The sequence below is a fragment of the Balaenoptera borealis genome (assembly GCF_965194805.1).
Source record: "Balaenoptera borealis genome assembly, chromosome: 2".
Taxonomy (NCBI): domain Eukaryota; kingdom Metazoa; phylum Chordata; class Mammalia; order Artiodactyla; family Balaenopteridae; genus Balaenoptera; species Balaenoptera borealis.
In genome coordinates, this window is record NC_138867.1 from 62,204,140 (window position 1) to 62,216,383 (window position 12,244).

The window sequence follows — 12,244 nt, forward strand, 5'->3', positions numbered from 1 at the left end:
TCTGCAGAAGGATCAGGTGCCTGGAGGGCAGGGGAGGGAGGCTGGCTCTCTGCCCACAAGCCACAGAGCTATCTGGGCTGCTGACTGTTTTCCCCAGGGGGGTGTGGGGGACCGAGGACACTTGGCCCACACCTGAACCTGGGCAGACACTCCTGACTCAGAGACCAAACGCTTCCTCCAGGCAAATAAGTTCTGGGCCCCACATCCTGTGCGGTGAAGACAAGGAGAAGTCCGGGGGTCTGAGAACAGGGAACTGTGTCACGGCATAGCTCCAGGGGTCACTTTGGTTTCGTTGACTGCTAACAGCTGTGCCTTTTATTGCTTGCGTGGGTGGAGCCGGAGCTGCAGCCCTTCCTTCTCTGTAGTGGGGAGTCTAGGAAGGGTTTGAGAGGGTCCCTTTATCCAGAGTTGACTGTTTACTATATGCTGCGCTAAGCACTGGATGTACAGTAAGCAAATCCAGACAGGGCCTTGCTCTCAGAGCATATATCTAGTCAGGGAGATGCATTAATAAAATAATGTCTATTTTGGGACTTGCCTGGTGGTCCAATGGTTAGGACTCCACGCTTCCACTGCGGGGGGGCATGGGTTCGATCCCTGGTCAGGAAACTAAGATCCTGCAAGCCACTAGGCATGGCCAAAATAATAATATAATAATAATAATAATATCTATTTTTAAAACGTTAAAGAAACTATGTGCCAGGACCTGTTCTAAGTATTCAGTAAAGATTAACTCCCATAGTTTGTACAGTAATGTAAGAACCCGGTGCTATTACTATTAGTCCTGCTTTACAGATAAGAAAAACTCAGGCACAGAGAGGTTAATTATCTTGCCCAAGGTCACACAGCTCAGAAGAGGTGAAGTCAAGATTCAAACCCAAGCAGTTTTGCCCAGAAGTCCTAGCTCTTAACCGGTGAGGCCCTGCTGCTTCTCAGTTATTTTATCTAGCTCAGTTATTCAGAAATAAAACTCCCTCTGGAAATGGAAATGAGGGATTTTAGCATCTGATAAACCAGCCTTGAGGCCTGTTTGGGGAGCCTGCTGGGCATGGAGCAGTAAGCAGTTTGTATCGGGCGCTTGTGGGATATCTTGAACTCTGGGCTTTCTCTTCCCGTCTTCCTCTCCCAGCTCCCTCCTCTGTTGCCTTCTCCACTTCCTCCCCGCACAGCATCTCAGATGCTTTCACACGGCTTTACTGTTGGGGGCCCCAGGTATGTTTTTTTCTTCCACCCGTGCAGCTGCAGTGTCATGGGCTGACTCAATCTGGCAGAGAACCCTGCCCAAGAGAGGCCCCAGTCTTTGTGGTGCTGTCTGGGAGGAGGGGCAGGGAGAAATGGGAAATCAGATTTTAAGAACAGAAGCAGTTCTAGGGGACTCCCCTGGCGGTCCAGTGGTTAAGACTTCGCCTTCCAATGCAGGGCGTGTGGGTTTGATCCCTGGTCAGGGAGCTAGGATCCCACATGCCTCGTGGCCAAAAAGCCAAAGCATAAAACAGAAGCAGTATTGCAACAAATTCAATAAAGACTTTAAAAATGGTCCACATCAAAAAAATCTTAAAAAAAAAAAAAAAGAATAGAAGCAGCTCTAGACCAAGACTTTGTCTACCCAGGGCAGTGGCATAGAGTCCTTGCAAAATCTTGTCTCTTCCATTGGCTAGTTCAAGGGGCTGCGAGATATTCAGGACTCGACACTATCACTATAAAATTGAATGTTCCTTCACACTTTACCAAAAGCCCTTTTACTGTCCCGATCTCCTCTGGCTCCAGCAGCAACCCCTGGAGGGAGGTATCCCCGGGGGGGGGAGGTATCCCCCGGGGGGGGGGAGGTATCCCCGGAGAGGGGGGGGGAGGTATTCCCGGGCTAACAGCCAGCTCCCAAAAGGTCTTCAAAGCCACAGTTAGCTTGGCGGACGCTGAAACCCTAACTCCAAAAGATGAGTCATTTGCATTTCTAAAGTGAGTTTCATTTCAAAATAACTGGGGCTGGTAGAGCTGGCGGGATGGAGCTGGGATTCTTTGTGCTTTAAACTCCATATTCGTTCACTCCATCTTTTTCCCTCTCAGAAGAGCAGGACAAGACAGTTGCACATTCAGTGCCTGGTTGCAATTCTTCGAGAACCAAACCCTGAATCCCTGGACACACCTACGTGCCATCCTTGGGCTCCAAAGCCAAAAATTGGCCTGATTTTTCCCCTAAGAAATAAACACCTAATTTCTAATTAGAGTGCAAAAAATTCAGGGAAGCTTCGGGAAACTCAAGCATGTAGTATTACTAGGGATGCCTCTGCTATCAGATTTTGAGTTTGGCATCTGTTTCTGAAACTGCTTCTGAAACATGCTATTTCTGACAAGAAGACAATACTAGTCTCTATTTTGTAAGATGGAGTGAGGGTTAAGTGAGGTAATAATTCAACATTTCCTATGACAGTAATTTTTTTCTTCCCCAAATTATTATGCTTCCTATTGAGTTGGCCAAAATGTTTGTTCAGGGTTTCCGTAAGATGTTATGGAAACACCCGAACGAACTTTTGGGCCAACCCAGTATATTGGGCCAAAGATAGAAGTAGCTAAGAACTTGGGAAGTTTTATAAATAGAATGACTTTGGGCTTTAGCTGGGATAGCAACTGGATTCAGCCCCTTCTTAGGGTCCAGGAGATAACTGGATTCTTGAAGTCAGGCTGACGTCAGAGCAATTAGGCTCCCCGCCCCCGTCCAGCACAGCAGGCTGAGAACAGCTCTAAAGGCTCTGTGGGTGTTCTGCTGGCGCTTCCTTCAGATGCTAATGAGAAGCTCACAAATGCTAAACAGTGGGACCAAACTAGTTTCTGCTGCCCGGAGTGCTGAGAATTATGGCCTCACTCTTCCCCAGATTTCCCAGGCCCTCCTCCCTCTACGTTCCCACCAGCTGTGCTTAAACTGCCAGGAAATAACTCTCTGGGCTCACAGGCTCTCTGGGCCTCTGTCCCCCCATTTGTCTTTCATAGCAAATGCAAACACCCCCGGCTCTCCAAACCCCTTCCTCTCCTCACCAGCTTCCCACAGGCCTTTGGGTCTCTGCAGTTTCGCCAGGGATCCCAGGCAAACAGCAGCTTCCTACCAGCCTCTACCAAGCATAGACACCTCCAGTCTGGCCCTGCTTGAGGGCTACAACTTCTTCTTAGCTGGAGCGGCTTGGCCCCTGGTGCCACCACAAGTTTTCACCGCCCCGATTGAGGGCACACGCTGGTCTCAGTTCCTTCTCCAACATCCCTGACTGGTTTTGTAGGTGCATCTATCTCGTGCGCCTGGTTACTTTGTGAAACTGTAAGATCCTGGGCTGTTAGGAAGTGGCTCTGAGGTCTCTTCCTCTCACCTGTATAGTCTGCCACATCTCCAGGACGAAGGTCTAATCCTGCTGGGTTGTAGAGGCAAGACCTTTAGTTGGCTAGGGATTATGGGATGATTTGTCTAAAAACAACATGATTTATTTAAGGTCAGGTATAATATGATCTTTCACTGTGGTTAGAGATAGCAACAGTAAGAATCCCCAGCATAGGTTTAGTGCTGTCATGGTTTCCAAAGGACTTTTATGCACATTTTCTTATTTCATTGTCACAAACACCCTGTGGGTTGAACAGCTATTTCATATAAGAGAAACCTGAGACTGAGAGGCCTCACTGTTTGCTTACTTTCTGTCCTGTAGCCAATAAGTACAAAGGACTTTGAGGCAAGTCTCCTACTGCAGCCAATATACTCATTATACTAAAGTAACTCTGCTAAAAAAAGATCTACATAGAATTTGTACAAATATTTACTGATTGTGTGCTTAGATTATGCTTTAGAATCACAGCTCCCCATCTCTTAGGTTCTTCTCACCTCCATGAAAAATCCTTTCCCCTGCTCTGCTCCTTGAGTAAATAAATATCAAAATCAGGGCAGGATGATCAGATTAGTAGAGATTTTTTAAAAAGTAACACTCACTGCCAGTGAAGATGTGAAGAGATGGACACAGATACACTGCTGATGGGACTATAAATTGGTACATTGCTTCTGAAGGGTAATTTGATAATAATCATTAAAAGCTTTTAAAATAAACAGAATTTTTAAAAAATAAATTTATTTATTTATTTATTTATTTTTGGCTGCATTGGGTCTTCGTTGCTGCATGCAGGCTTTCTCTAGTTGCGGCGAGCAGGGGCTACTCTTCGTTGTGGTGCGCGGGCTTCTCATTGCAGTGGCTTCCCTTGTTGCGGAGCACGGGCTCGAGGTGCGTGGGCTTCAGTAGTTACAGCATGCGGGCTCAGTGGTTGTGGCTCGCAGGCTCAGTAGTTGTGGCTCACGGGCTTAGTTGCTCCGTGGCATGTGGGATTTTCCCGGACCAGGGCTCGAACCCGTGTCCCCTGCGTTGGCAGGTGGATTCTTAAGCACTGTGCCACCAGGGAAGTCCCAGCAGAATTTTTTTGATGTAGGAAATCCACCCATCTATAAAAATATTTTGTCCTAAAAGAATGGTCTGAGACTGCAGGGAAAAAACGTATGTATCAGAATATGTTTATCTCTGTTATTTAAAACACAACAACAAAAACCTAAAATAATATGGGTAGTCTATAACAGGTTAAATAGGGATCTACTGAGAAGATGAAATATTCTACGGTAACCAAAAATGGTGCTATGGAAGAATATTTTAAGACTTTGGGAAGATGTTCCTATGTTGTCAAGTGGGGAGAACTAAAAAAACAGTTAGGCAATGTAATCTTAATCTGGTTTTTAAAAAGATAGCTCTAACTAGAAAGACGTAGATCCAACTGTTAAGAGCAGTTATCTCTGGATCCTTCCATCCTTCTTCTTCCCCTCCCTTCCTCCCTCCCTCCCTCTCCTCCCTTCCTTCTTTTTGTATTTTCCAGTCTTTTGTACAATAAACTTAATAAGTATGTGTTGCATGCGTAATCAGGAAAGAGAAGCATTTCTTCTTTAGATGAGGCTCCAGGAATGAGCCCCTGCAAGTGGCGGGTGGAGCTTGCGGTGGAGACTGGAAACAAAGAAGAGGGAACAACTAACTGGTCTATGAGCAACCAAATCGGAAAACAACTATATTCTGGGATTGAATGTCTTTTTTTTTCTTTTTTTGGCCACTTATCTAAAGAGGATAGTGTAAGAAGAAAAGTCAGCAGTTAGGCTTCTTTAAAACTGGGCTGGTGGTTTTCACTCCTCGTGATTAGACCAGGGGAGCTCTGGCTCCTTCCGACACTAAGAGCCTCTCTGGAGAGCAGCCGAGGTGGCAGGTGTGTCCTTGGCACTGCCCTCTGGTCCCACAATCAGCCTGGAGCCGCCCCACGCTGGACGCCCTCGCTCCCCACTCTCTCCACTCATCTCAGAAGCATTAGTTTACTTCAACTCATCAATTAGAGCTGGAGGGGCCCTTAGAAGCCCTCGGGCATGAGGAAGGGAGGCCCCCAGGGGTGCCCCACTCACCCAGCATCTCTCAGCTCAGGGGCAGTGAAACGGGGGTGTCTGGGGGATGGGAGACAAAGATTGGAACCGTAATGCAGGTCTCTCAGCTTCCCAGAGGCTTGCCAGACCCAAAGGAATAATTTCAAATGATAGTATTTTTAGGCATTAGCCACCAACTACTGTTTAGGCTTATGATCTTCGGGTTTTTTTTTTTTTAATTTTTAGGTTTTTTTGTTTCTGCCATTCAAACAATTGGGGGAAATAACTTTAAGGAAAAATGTTACAAGGCTTTCAAACAGGGCTGCAGGTGGGGTTAGGCCATGCATCGCTGGGAAGAGTGTAAACAGAGAAAGGCGGCCCTGCCTCACCTTTCTGAAAAGGGGTTACGCGAGGTGGGGCAGAACTGGCATCCATACCTCACGAAGAGCTTGGTGATGGCGTCTGTGCCAGTGATTACTTAATGAAACAAGCACATGACGGGGCTGAGGCATGAGAGCCATGATTATGCCACATGGTGATGAAAAAGATGGGGACGGGTTGACTGGTGGGCTGAGATGCTCATGTCGGCGGCATTTGTGGTAGGAGTGACTCTCTCTTCTCCTCCCATTTTCTTCTCCCTGTTTCTTCCTCCTATGACTCCTACCTGATGTAGTCTTTTCTCTTGGCCCCAGCAAAGCCACCCTGTCAGTTTCAGTGATGTGAAGATAGGGCTGCGAAAGGATGGTTTAACCTTCAACGCCCTCAGGACCAAAGTCCAAGGGCTTCTTCATGGTAAACAGAAGCCGTTCCTAGGTGAGTCCTGCCTACTTTCTAGTTTTATCGCTGGCCACTTCCCTTCACACTCTCTTGCTTTCCACCACAGTGTTCCCCAAACATACCACACTTTCATAACGTGCTTTCTCTTGGGGGCCTGTCTCTACCCCATTACGCCTGGGATAACAGAAACTGTCTAGCTGTCCACTGAACTCCTTTTTTCCCCTTCCTTCTGGGCACGTAGTCTCCCTTGCAGCGAGCTGTGACCATGTGCCTGAGTTCTGGTCAATGGAATATAGAAATGATTGTGCGCCACTTTCAGGCCAGAGCTGTGGAAACTGTATATGCAGACTCCTTCCTGCTCTTTCCTTCTGTAGCGCCCTTGAAAGCCATGAGGTGAAGATGGCGGAGCCCCAAGTTGGGAGAAGCCTGGCTCATTTATCCCCACCTGGAGGAGAACCTTCCACCAAACTTAGACTTGGATTTGGCTTTGAGTAAGAAAGAAATATCTATTTCAGTGAAGCAACTAAGATTTGGAGATTTATCTGTTATAGCAGTTAGCCTCACCATAAATAATTCACCTGGAGAACTATTCATCCTTCAAAGCCCTCTTCAGACGCCCCCTCCTTCAGGAAGCCTTTTCTGATTCCCCCAGTAAGAGTCATCCTTTCTCCGTGTGTGCGTAGCCCTTCAAAGATGCTTCACTCACCGATTCCTCCCCCTCAATACTTGACTTATGCATCTCTCTTCACATTTGACCAATGACACAATGGAGGTAGAGATACGGACCTTTGTAATCCTAGCTTCTAGCAGACTGAGTGAAAGATAGTAGGTGTACAATATGTAAGAATTAATTCATTCACAAGTTTTTGTTGAGCTCGTTCTATGTACTAGGCATTGTTCTAGCACTGAGAACACAGCAGTAGACAAAACAGATAAAAATATCTGTCCTCTACATTTTATAGGTTGGCTTTTGCAGTGCTTTAGACATTTGCCTTTCTGCATTTTAAGAAAAGTGATTTAGGGCTTCCCTGGTGGCGCAGTGGTTAAGAATCCACCTGCCAATGCAGGGGCCACGGGTTCGAGCCCTGGTCCAGGAAGATCCCACATGCCGCGGAGCAACAAAGCCCGTGCGCCACAACTACTGAGCCTGCACTCTAGAGCCTGCGAGCCACAACTACTGAGCCCGCATGCCACGACTACTGAAGCCTGTGCACCTAGAGCCCATGCTCTGCAACAAGAGAAGCCACCGCAATGAGAAGCCTGTGCACCACAACGAAGAGTAGCCCCCGCTCGCTGCAACCAGAGGAAAGCCCACACGCAGGAACAAAGACCCAGTGCAGCCAAAAATAAAATAAATAAAATTTATTAAAAAAAAAAAAACACAAGAAAACACACACAGAGACACACACACACATAAAAAGAAAAGTGATTTAAACTGGGACTTAGATAATAAATAAAATTTATATTAAAAAAACCACACACACACACACACACACACAAAGAAAAGTGATTTAAACTGGGACTTAATAATAAAATTTATATTAAAAAAAACACAAGAAAACACACACACACACACACAGAAAAGTGATTTAAACTGGGACTTAAATAATAACATTTAAGACTTTATAGAGATAAGTATATCACAGGCAGTTGCCAGTGCTGGATACTGTTACTCTCTAAATACTTTAAAAAATGCCACAAAGTAAAAAACCAAAAAACTCTGTACTCATGGAGTTTACATTTCAGTGGGGGAACTAGATAATAAATAAATACATGTAGAATATCAATCTGGCAATCCATGCCATGGAGGAAAATAAAACATAGAGGGAGGATGGAGAGTATAGGATGGGAGTATAATTTTAAATAAGGTCTTCTTAGAAGGCCCCACTGGGAAGATAGCATTTTAGCAAAAACCTGAAGGAAGTGAAGACTGAAACTATGTAGGTGTTCAAGGGAAAAGCATTCCAGGCAAAGGTATGGCAAGGGTGTGTGTGTGGCAGGAGCAGAATGAGTGAGGGGAACAGAAAAGATGAAGTCAAGGGGGTTGTGTATGGGAGGTGGGGGAGGGCAGGATGTGTAAGCCTTTGACAGGCTTTGGTTTCTATGCAGAGGGAAGTGGGGAGCTACTTCAGTATTTTAAGTGAGGAAGTGACCTGAACTGATGCACAGCTTAACAGGTTCAGTCTGACCGCTATGTTGAGAGAAGACTGTGTAGAGGCTTATGGGTAAAAGGAGAGAGACAAGTCACAAGGCTATTGCAATAATCTAGGCAAAAGATAATGGTAACTTGAACCAGGGTGGTATTTTGGATATATTTTCAAGGGAGGATTCGCTGATGGATCAGATGTGGAATATAAGAGAAAGAAGTCACAGATGACTCCAAGATTTTTGATCTGAGCAACTGGAGAGATGGAATTGCAGTTTAAGGAGATGGGAAGACTATGAGAGGGGCAGGGCGGGTCAGAAATGTAGTTTTGAACTTATGCTTGATATGCCTACAGTCATGCCTAAGTGGAGGTGTTGAGTAGCTGAATGGATATGTTGTGTCTGGAAAGGAGAAATCTGGGATAGAAATACAAATTTGGAAGTTGTCAGCATAAATATGGTATTTAAAACCATAGGATTGGATTAGATGACCAAAGGAAATGAGTGTATATTCAAAAGCAGTCCAAGGACAAACCCACAGGCACCCTAGAGTGTAGAATTGAGGATGGTAAATGAGAACCAGAAAAGAACCAACCCCTTCTGAGTTGCCAGGGAGACAGGATGAGAATCAGGAGGAGAATCAGGACAAGAGTGGTCCAGGAAGCCAGGTGAACATAGCATTCAAGAAGGGAGAGAGGTCAATTATGCCAAATTCCACAGGTGGGTTGAGTAACATGAAGACTGAGAATTGATCAAAGGATTTACCATGTGAAGGTCATTCCTAACCTTGTCCAGAGTGAGTAAATGAATGTAACATTTCCTCCATCTGTATTTGACTGGAACCCAAGAATGCAGGGACTAAGTCTTTGTTTCTCCAGAAAGAGTTTGATGAGTTTGATAAATGACTGTAGGAATGATCGAATGAAATGGCTTTTCCCTCAGGGTCTGGCCTCCCCCATTTCCTACTTTATTTTCCCTAGAGCTGTAGAGGGTGAGAAACTGCACAAAGTTCCCAATTCCTGAAAGCCAGACTGTCTGGAATTGCCTGTGGTTATTTCTCTGTTCTGTTCCACAGAGCCATAAAACACCCCAAGCCCTTCAGGGCAAAGGAGTCAAAATCTAAAAAACAAATACTCTAGTCCCAAAGTCACAAGAAAACATCTACAAACTGACTCAAATGAATGTAGTCAGGCCACTGGGAGAAACCGCATTCTTGAGATCATTAACTCATGGCATTGTTCAATAAAATATTTTCTTGCAAATTTTGATGATTCAAGGCATAATTCCATAAAATACTAATAAAAATTTAAGTTGAAAACTGCTGGACGTTGATGCATTGTTCTCTGGAAAGAGGAAGATTGCCCCTTGGGGCAGTCATTCTATAGTTACTACCATTTCTTATTTACTATATGTGAGGAACTGTGCTAAGAAGTACTTTATGGGCATTTAGCAAACTGAATCTTCATAACCAGCCTATAAGAAAGGTACTATTATCATCCCCAGATTATAGATGTAATAGTTACATATAACAGCTGATGAAATGAAGGCTTGGAAAGATTGAAGGGATGTCTTGGGATTGAGTATCTTCCCTATTGAAGGACCCTCAGGAGTGACCTGATCCCCGTCAGGAGAACTGTCTCCTGGACAGGATGAGGAAGGCCCTGGTGCTGCTTCTAGAAGGCAACTTTCCCAGGGAGGAAAAGAGGACCCAGGGGTGTGATTCTGGGACACAGCATCCTGAGAGCTGAGGTGCAGGTAGGGGGTGTAAAGAAGACTCCTGAAAGGAAGGAAACAAAAACACAATCACAATTTATTTTATCCTCAGGCACATCTCAACTAAAAAAATATCGACTCCATTTTTTTTCTTTTTCACACCACGAGGCTTGTGGGATCTTAGTTCCCTGACCAGGGATTGAACCTGGGCCCTCGGCAGTGACAGCACGGAGTCCTAACCACTGGGCCACCAGGAAATTCCCTTGACTCCATTTTATAGGTAAGGAACTTAAAGCTTCGAGAGGGTAAGTAGTAATTTCTCCCAAGTCACACAGATGTTAGGAAGGGGGAAGGCCAGAATTTGCCCACAGGGTTATACAATTTCAAAGGCTATGCTCTTACCACATTTCCAAAAGAACTCCAGACATAGCAATGAGAGATTCTTAAGAGAGGGGGCTACTGAAAGGCACCCGTTAAAAAGAATGATCTCATTCACTGGACAGCTTTCCCTGGCCCCTCTTGTCTGTGTGTGTTGGGAAGCAGTCCACTCCTGTTATTCAGGGAGCAATTATTCCATTCTCATGGCACATTCAGAGCAATTTGCTTCTCTTCCTTTTCAACCATTTATTTTCCTGCTCCTGTGATCTCTGTCAGGGCAGAGGGAAGAGGCAGAATGCTAACCCTCCACTTACGTAAATTTAGGGAAATGTCTTATTGGGGATGGTTGAAACGACTGGCTAACATGACATTTTATACAATTTTGTCTGCCTGAATTATCTGGAACCCCCATTAGTTCGTTAATTGGTCCCATGGTAGGTTCACCAAGAGGTCACACACATGACACAGGGACTTTATCAGAGGTAAGCTCCATCCTAGAAACTCACAGGGCCAAGATGGTGGCCATTCAGTTTATGGCTGTTCAATAAATAATGATGGTCACTGGCAACTGACTCACCAAACTTTGGTCTTCAAGGAAGAATCATGGACTCCCAGGACTCAAGCCCCTCAAGAGGCTACCTGGACTCACCCAGTCTGACCCCTGATCCTGGGAGGGAATTCCCTCTCCAACCTGCAGGACGGATGCCCTGGTCCTTTGCTGTAAGCCCTTCAGTGACATGGCCCTTAACCTCACCAGGCAGCCCCTAGGACTGGGACCAGGGGGCCCTGTTTTTATTTATTTATTTATTTACAGCAGGGGGCTGTTTGTTTGTTTACGGCCATGCCTGGCGGCTTTCGGGGATCTTAGTTTCCCCACCGGGGATTGTACCTGGGCCATGGAAGTGAAAGAGCCGAGTCCTAACCATTGGACCACCAGGGAACTCCCCCAGCGAGCCCTGTTGAAAATCTCTTTCTACATTGAGCTGAAATCAGGCCCCCACTGTGGCTACTACCTAGTTCTGCTCTCTGGAGCTACTCAAAACATGTCTAATCCTCTTCTACATGCTAACTCTTCAAGTATCTCAGGACAGCTCTCACGTTTCTCTTCTCTGCTCCTCCACTACCCAAGAGTTTAAATGAATTACAGTACACTTTATCTTTTTGAAGTAAAAAGACATTACCAATATAATGAAGGACCTGTGCAGCGATCCCCAGTCTCACACTCCTTCTCCCCACACCCCCTCTTATATATTTCTGCATACATACATACAGGTGTACATACTGCTTATATATTTCTTTGGACTGTGGGATCCCAATGCAGAAAAGACGCTGGTGGGAGCATTTATAGCGCAGTGATTAATAGAAGAAAGCAGAAGTCACAGACTAAAGTTTTCTTGTGATGGACATTTGCAAACTGTGTCTACCAACTGTGTGACTGTGGGCAATTTATCCAACCTTTCTCAGTTCTATTTCCTCGTCTGTAAAATGGTAATAATAGTTATACTTATTACGCGGGTTGTTTTGGGATTAATCTAGACTGTGCTCCTAAATCATTTATACGCGGCACTTAAAGTAGCTGTTACAAATGTTTTCTCCCCCACCACCTCACAGACTGGGAAAGGGGCCTAGACGGGGGTGAGAGTCTTACTAGGGGTCACAGCTAGTTAACATCAGAGCGGAAACCTAAACCCAGATCCCTGATTACTCCGGTTGGCCGGGACCCCTTCCTGCTCCCCATCGCGTTCGCGGGTGTCCGCAGACGTCCATCCTGCCAATGCAGATTGGAAACTCACCCCTCATCCCACAGTGCCCACGACACTG

The 12,244-nt window shown here is 45.6% G+C and overlaps 1 protein-coding gene across 1 annotated transcript in view; it reads left to right on the forward strand.

Annotated features, from left to right (window-relative positions):
* CRHBP (corticotropin releasing hormone binding protein) overlaps positions 1–12,244 on the forward strand; it is a 481,877-nt gene that overhangs the window by 101,469 nt on the left and 368,164 nt on the right. The window lies entirely within an intron of this gene.